The sequence below is a fragment of the Geotrypetes seraphini genome, chromosome 13 (genome assembly GCF_902459505.1).
Source record: "Geotrypetes seraphini chromosome 13, aGeoSer1.1, whole genome shotgun sequence".
Lineage (NCBI taxonomy): Eukaryota > Metazoa > Chordata > Amphibia > Gymnophiona > Dermophiidae > Geotrypetes > Geotrypetes seraphini.
The window spans coordinates 83,189,961-83,195,960 of NC_047096.1; the positions used below are offsets into that span (position 1 = coordinate 83,189,961).

The window sequence follows — 6,000 nt, forward strand, 5'->3', positions numbered from 1 at the left end:
AAATGTTTCTATCATGTCCCCTCTCAGTCTCCTCTTTTCAAGGGAGAAGAGGCCTAGTTTCTCTAGCCTCTCGTTGTATGGCAACTCCCCCAGTCCCTTAACCATTTTTGTCGCTCTTCTATGGACCCTTTTGAGTAGTACTATGTCCTTTTTCATGTATGGCAACCAGTGTTGGATGCAGTATTCCAGGTAGGGGTGTACCAAGGCTCGGTACAGCAGCATGATAACCTTTTCAGATCTGTTTGTGATCCCCTTCTTAATCATTCCTAGCATTCTGTTGGCCTTTTTCGCCACTGCCACACATTGCGCGGACTGTTTCATTGACTTGTCTACAAGTACTCCCAAGTCTCTTTCCTGGGAGCTCTCTCCAAATATAGCACCGGACATCCTGTATTGGTGCATATGGATTTTTATTACCGACATGTATCACCTTGCACTTATTTACGTTGAACCTCATTTGCCATTTCGCGACCCATTCCTCAAGGGTGTTTATATCTCACTGTAGGTCTTGGCAATCCTGTGTCCTCACTACTCTGAACAACTTTGTATTGTCCACAAATTTAATCACCTCACTTGTCGTGCCAATTTCTAGGTCATTTATAAATATGTTGAAGAGCACAGGCCCAAGCACCAAACCCTGTGGCACTCCACTCGTGACACTTTTCCAGTCTGAGTATTGTCCATTTTCCCCCACTTGTTTCCTATCCGCCAACCAGTTTTTAATCCACGTGAGTATATCATCCTCGATCCCATGGCACGCAATTTTTCAAAGTAGACGTTCATGCAGGACCTTGTTGAATACCTTCTGAAAATCTAGATATATAATGTCAACTGGTCTCCCTTGTCTATCTGCCTATTTACTCCCTCGAAGAAATGCAGTAAGTTTGTCAAGCAAGATCTTCCTTTGCTGAAGCCGTGCTGGCTGGTCTTCAACATTTTGTGTCCATCAAGGTGATCAATGATGTGTTCCTTTATCAGCGCCTCTACCATCTTCCCCGGTACTGAAGTCAGACACTTCCAATTTATTTAAGAGAGGAAAAGAATTTGGAACAATTCAAGAGCAAACTCAGGGGTTTTCTTTTTAAAGATGCATTCAATGACTAAATGAATTGCTTATGACTTTCATTTTATTTTTCTGTTTTTTGAGAGTTTTCTCCTTCCCTTTCCTATTACATTACATTACATTAGGGATTTCTATTCCGCCATTACCTTGCGGTTCAAGGCGGATTACAAAAGGTTAATTTAGAAATACAGAGTTACATTGATTGGCTAGATTGCCTATTGTTCTTAACCTTAATTGTTTTTCTTTATATTAATCAGATTATATTTCTTTCCTAGTCTTTCCTTGTGTTTTATTATGTTTGTATAAGTTGGTTTTCATTATGTTTAGTAGTTTTAGTCCCTTTGTTAGTTATGTTTGTTTCTCCTATCTCTGTAATTTTTATCGATTTGTACATCGCTTAGAAGTTGGAATAGGAGATTAATCAAATATTATAATAAACTTGAAACTTAAACTTTAAACTCACTGGTCTGTAGTTTCTCGGATCTCCCCTCGAACCTTTCTTGAAAATCAACGTAACATTTGCCACTTTCCAGTCTTCCGGAATCTTTCCTGATTGAATTGACAGATTGGCTATTAGTTGAAGAAATTCTGCAATAACCCCTTTCAGTTCCTTGATTACCCTCGGGTGGATGCCGTCCGGTCACAGCGATTTACCATTTTTAAGCTTATCAATTTGTCTGCATACCTCTTCTAGACTGACCGTCAACCCTGTCAGTTTCCCGTCTTCATTTCCTCTACAGTCTTGTAAAAGGGGGGATTAAAATAGAAATAGGTAGCCAAAGGTTAAATTGAACCACCAAGAAGCTGGACTCTGAACACCACAGAAACAGTGACACATGTCCCCTAAAGCAAAAAAAATAAATAAACATCTGCTCCCTTTCTTTCCCTCCAACCCAATTCCATCCAGTATCCTTCCCCCTTATGTCTCTCCCCCTTTCCCTGCACACCAATTCCATCAGCATCTGCCCCCTTTCTCTCCCTCTACCACCCTTCCATACCAATATCCTGCTCCTTGCTCTCTCTCCCTCCTTCCCAAAGCCATGCAGCAAGGTCCTGAGATGAATGCAGCTGCCGGCTCTGCCCCGGAAGAAATACGTGATGTTGGAGGGGGTTGACCGCCAGACGCAGGGAGTTGCTGCAAGGTCCCGAGATGACTGTGGCTGCCGGGCCACCCCCTCCAATGTCACTTACTTCTTCCGAGCAGAGCTAGCAGACGCAGTCATCGCACGACCTTACAGCAACTCCCCGCGCCTGCTGGTCCACACCCCTACTCAATCGTTTCAAGACAAAATTGAAACCTTTCTATTGGGACTCCTTAAATAGCCCGCGGTGCGATGCGGCGTTTTCATTGCCGCTCCCGGTGTTATCTTCTGGCCGGCTCCTTCCTCCTCACTGCCGCAGTGTGCACAAAGCCATGGGTGGTGGCTTCTCGAGCTTCCCACGCCTCATCTGGAAGCGCAACATCAGAGAGAAGGCTTCTGGTTAGGGTGCGGGACACGTGTAGGAGCCGCTGCCCGTGGCTTTGTGCACACTACGGCAGTGAGGAGGAGGGAGCAGATAACACTGGGGGTGGCAATGAAAACGCCACAACACACCGTGGGCCGCATAAATTGGCCAGGCGGGCCAGATTCGGCCTGCAGGCCTCGAGTTTGACCTCTGTGCATTAAGACTTCAGAGCTCTGCCTGCCTCTTGGGTCCTGCACATGGAACTGGGAGCATTTCTGAAAATGCTGGAGGCAGCGAGACATTCAGGTACCAAAGTCAGCCAGACAGGCTGAGACTTGGGCCTGGATTCCCATAGAAATTTTGGGCTTAGAGAGGTAAATTTGTGAGTCATCAGCATAGAGATGGTTCTGGAAGTCATGGGAGGAGATTAGAGCACCAAGGGAGGACATGTAGATGGAGATAAGAAGAGGAGTTAAAGGTATAAGTGTCAGAGGGCTCATCAGTGTGAATGTTAAAATCGTCAAGAAGGAGGGAGGGAGAAGAAGAATCAAGGAAGATGGAAAGCCAAGAATGAGAAAGGCAGAAGGGGACTTGTCAGAGGTAGAGGAGTAATAGATGGACGGGTGGATTTCAAATAAAGAAAAGCAGTGACTGGGGTGGGAGAAGATGTTGAAATCAGCAAGAAGGTTAGAAAAGAAGTCCAACAAGATCCCCTCGATCAGAATTTTGCTTGTTGTCTATTCAAATGTACAAAATATACCCAGGTTTTTACCAGGGCTGAGAAATTTCACTAGTTTCTTCTATCTTGACTGCTTCTTATTCTTCACAATAAGACACATCCAGTCTGATGCTTTTTGCTTGTGTCCCAATTATTACACTGAAGTGCACTTTCCCATGCCCAAGCAGCAGACTACATTGCCTTCGGATTCAGGCAGGCTTGGAGCACCAGGGCCTTGTTGTCACTCTGATCCAGCTAAACTCTCCAATTATGACAAAATAATAATGAAAGCATATGTTAAGTATTTATAGAGATTTTATGATTTAGTAAAATTACGAGCAGTCAGAATTTATGAAAATGATATTTTCAAGTAGAATAGTATTATTTAGTAAGCTGCCTTCCATCTAGAGTCAGAATGGAAAATGCATATCTATAATTAGACAGACAGACAGCAAATGTCATTTGCTCGTCACCTTTCTTCAGACGTCCGAGTCACTCTTGCAATATTCGCCAACATTCAGGTAGACATTTACCGCCCCCCAACTTGCTAAATAAGCCGAGAGAGGGGGCCGTTGCTTCTGCTTGTGGCCTGCTGCTGCCGCCCCCTGCCCGGGCCCGGCCCCGTCGGCCCGCCGGGTGGGGAGGGGGCGCCCCTCTCTCCACTGCCCCCACGCGCCAGCCGCTGTCATTTGCCCCGCGCCCCCTCCCTCCAATTTGCCCCGGCGGCTCCAGCAGCAGCACCTACCTGCACCGCTCAACCGGCCTTGAAGGGGACACCTTCTCTCATTGGCGGCGGGCAGAGGGCAGGGCGCCGTCATTGGCTCAGCGCCTGTCAGTCAGAGGCCGAGAGGCAGGGCGGAGGTGTCCGCTGAGGGGCTGCTGCTCTGCTCGCGCCGAGACGCGGGAAGCTTGTAACTCCTGTGGCCCTGGGTTGGGAGGATTTGAACCTGGAGCCCGTGCCGCCTGCTTCTCTCATGAACAGGCCTTGGACCACCAACAGTGTTAGTTAGGCGTTTACAACAGGAAGTGCTCTCTCATTTTTTGTTCACAATATTCTCTCGCCACTGATTCTCCCTCCTGGGGGAGCTTGGGTCGCGCTTTTAACGTAAGCTCTGGAGGATCCTCCGCCGCCGTCGCCACCAGCATTCTGCTAGCGGTTACTTTACCGCAGACCCCTTTTTCCTTCCCATCTACACTTCTTCCTTTGATGCTCTAATCTCCTCCCACCAGGGTTGCCAGACGCTTTTCTAACATTCCGTGAAAAAAGTTCTTCCTATTCCCAAGAGTAATAAGTCTACACTGACTGACTGCACCTAAGGTATCCATGAAGTTCCTGCAATTATTTTGGGGTCCTATATCTCTGATACAGCTCTCAAGGGGCACAGAGAGATCACTCATCTGCATCCAGGTTCTGGTGAATAAACCAACCCTTGAAAAATAGCTGTTTCCTCCTTACATAGGACTTACATTGTAGACTTCAAATCAGAAATTGGTGGAAGATCATATGATGGGCTCAAGCTTCTTACACTCTCCTAAAACTGCTGCAGCAGTCTTTGATCATATAAAGCAATGGGTGCAAAGTTCATCTAAGTATACTATGATGGCAAAATCACAAAGAGGAACCAAAGACAAGACTCGAAAGCAGGAAGCAAAGATGGTAGATGAGGAAAAGCCACTGGTGTTCACTCTACAAGAAGCTATTGTTAGGAGCTTACCCACTCCCTTTTCTGAAGCAATGGAAGATAAATTGGCTAAGGTACAAAGGAAGGTTTGGATGTACAGGCCAATCTACTTCAAAAGAGCCAAGAACCTCCTGGCCCAGCACGAAGAAAGAGTCAACAATGTGGAGTAGTATCTCCGCACTCTGGAATCAGCGCAGAAGTCGCTGGCAGAACTTCTAGAGCAGTGTTTTTCAACCTTTTTTACACCCGTGGACCGGCAGAAATAAAAGAATTATTTTGTGGACCGGCAAACTACTAGGACTAAAATTTTAAAACCCCGTTTCCGTCCCATCTCTGCGAGCTCGGTCACCTCAGTAACTATAGAAAAATATAGACGGCAGATATAAATTCTCAAAACTGACACGTTTTGATAACTAAATTGAAAATAACATCATTTTTCCTACCTTTGCTGTCTGGTGATTTCATGAGTCTCTGGTTGCATTTCCCTCTGACTGTGTATCCTTTCTTTCATTTCTTTCTTTCTGCGCTCAGGCCCAAGAATTGTCCCTTTCTATTCTCTCCCTCTTTCCTTCCTATGTCCTTAGTGCCCCCAGTGCCTCCTTCCCATGTCCTTAGTGCCCCCAGTGCCTCCTTCCCATGTCTTTAGTGCCTCCTTCCCATGTCTTTAGTGCCACTTCCTGTCTTTAGTGCCCCCTTCCCATGTCCTTAGTGCCCCTTCCTGTCTTTAATGCCCCCAGTGCTTCCTTCCTATGTCCCTCTCACTGCCTTCCACACTTTGTCCCACCCCCAAAGCCAGCCTGCTTGCCTGCCTACCTCCTTCCCTCCCTGGTGTGTAAAAAAAAAAAAAAGCCTCCCTCCTTCCTTTCCCCTGCTCTTACCGCCCTGCTGCTGCTAAAGCCGACAGGAAGTCTTCTTTCTGACGTTGGAGAGGACGTTCTGGGCCAGCCAGGCAGCGACTGGCTGGCCCAGAACGTCCTCTCTGACGTCAGAATTGACGTCAGAAAGAAGATTTCCTGTTGGGTTTAGCAGCAGCAATCTTGCCGGCCCTCCGCAGACCGGCAGAAATTTCCTGCGGCCCGGCACCAGTCTGT

General features: G+C 46.8%; 1 protein-coding gene across 2 annotated transcripts in view; it reads right to left on the reverse strand.

The window, feature by feature from the left end:
• KANSL1 (KAT8 regulatory NSL complex subunit 1) overlaps positions 1 to 4,358 on the reverse strand; it is a 309,838-nt gene extending 305,480 nt beyond the window's left edge. The window contains exon 1 of one of the 2 annotated variants that reach the window (XM_033918391.1): positions 3,973 to 4,358. The gene's annotated coding sequence lies outside the window, so the exon portion shown is untranslated. Of the gene's footprint in view, positions 1 to 3,700; positions 3,880 to 3,972 lie in introns of those variants that run through there. The other variant, XM_033918392.1, reaches the window with a different exon arrangement.
• Between the last annotated feature and the right edge of the window lie 1,642 nt (positions 4,359 to 6,000).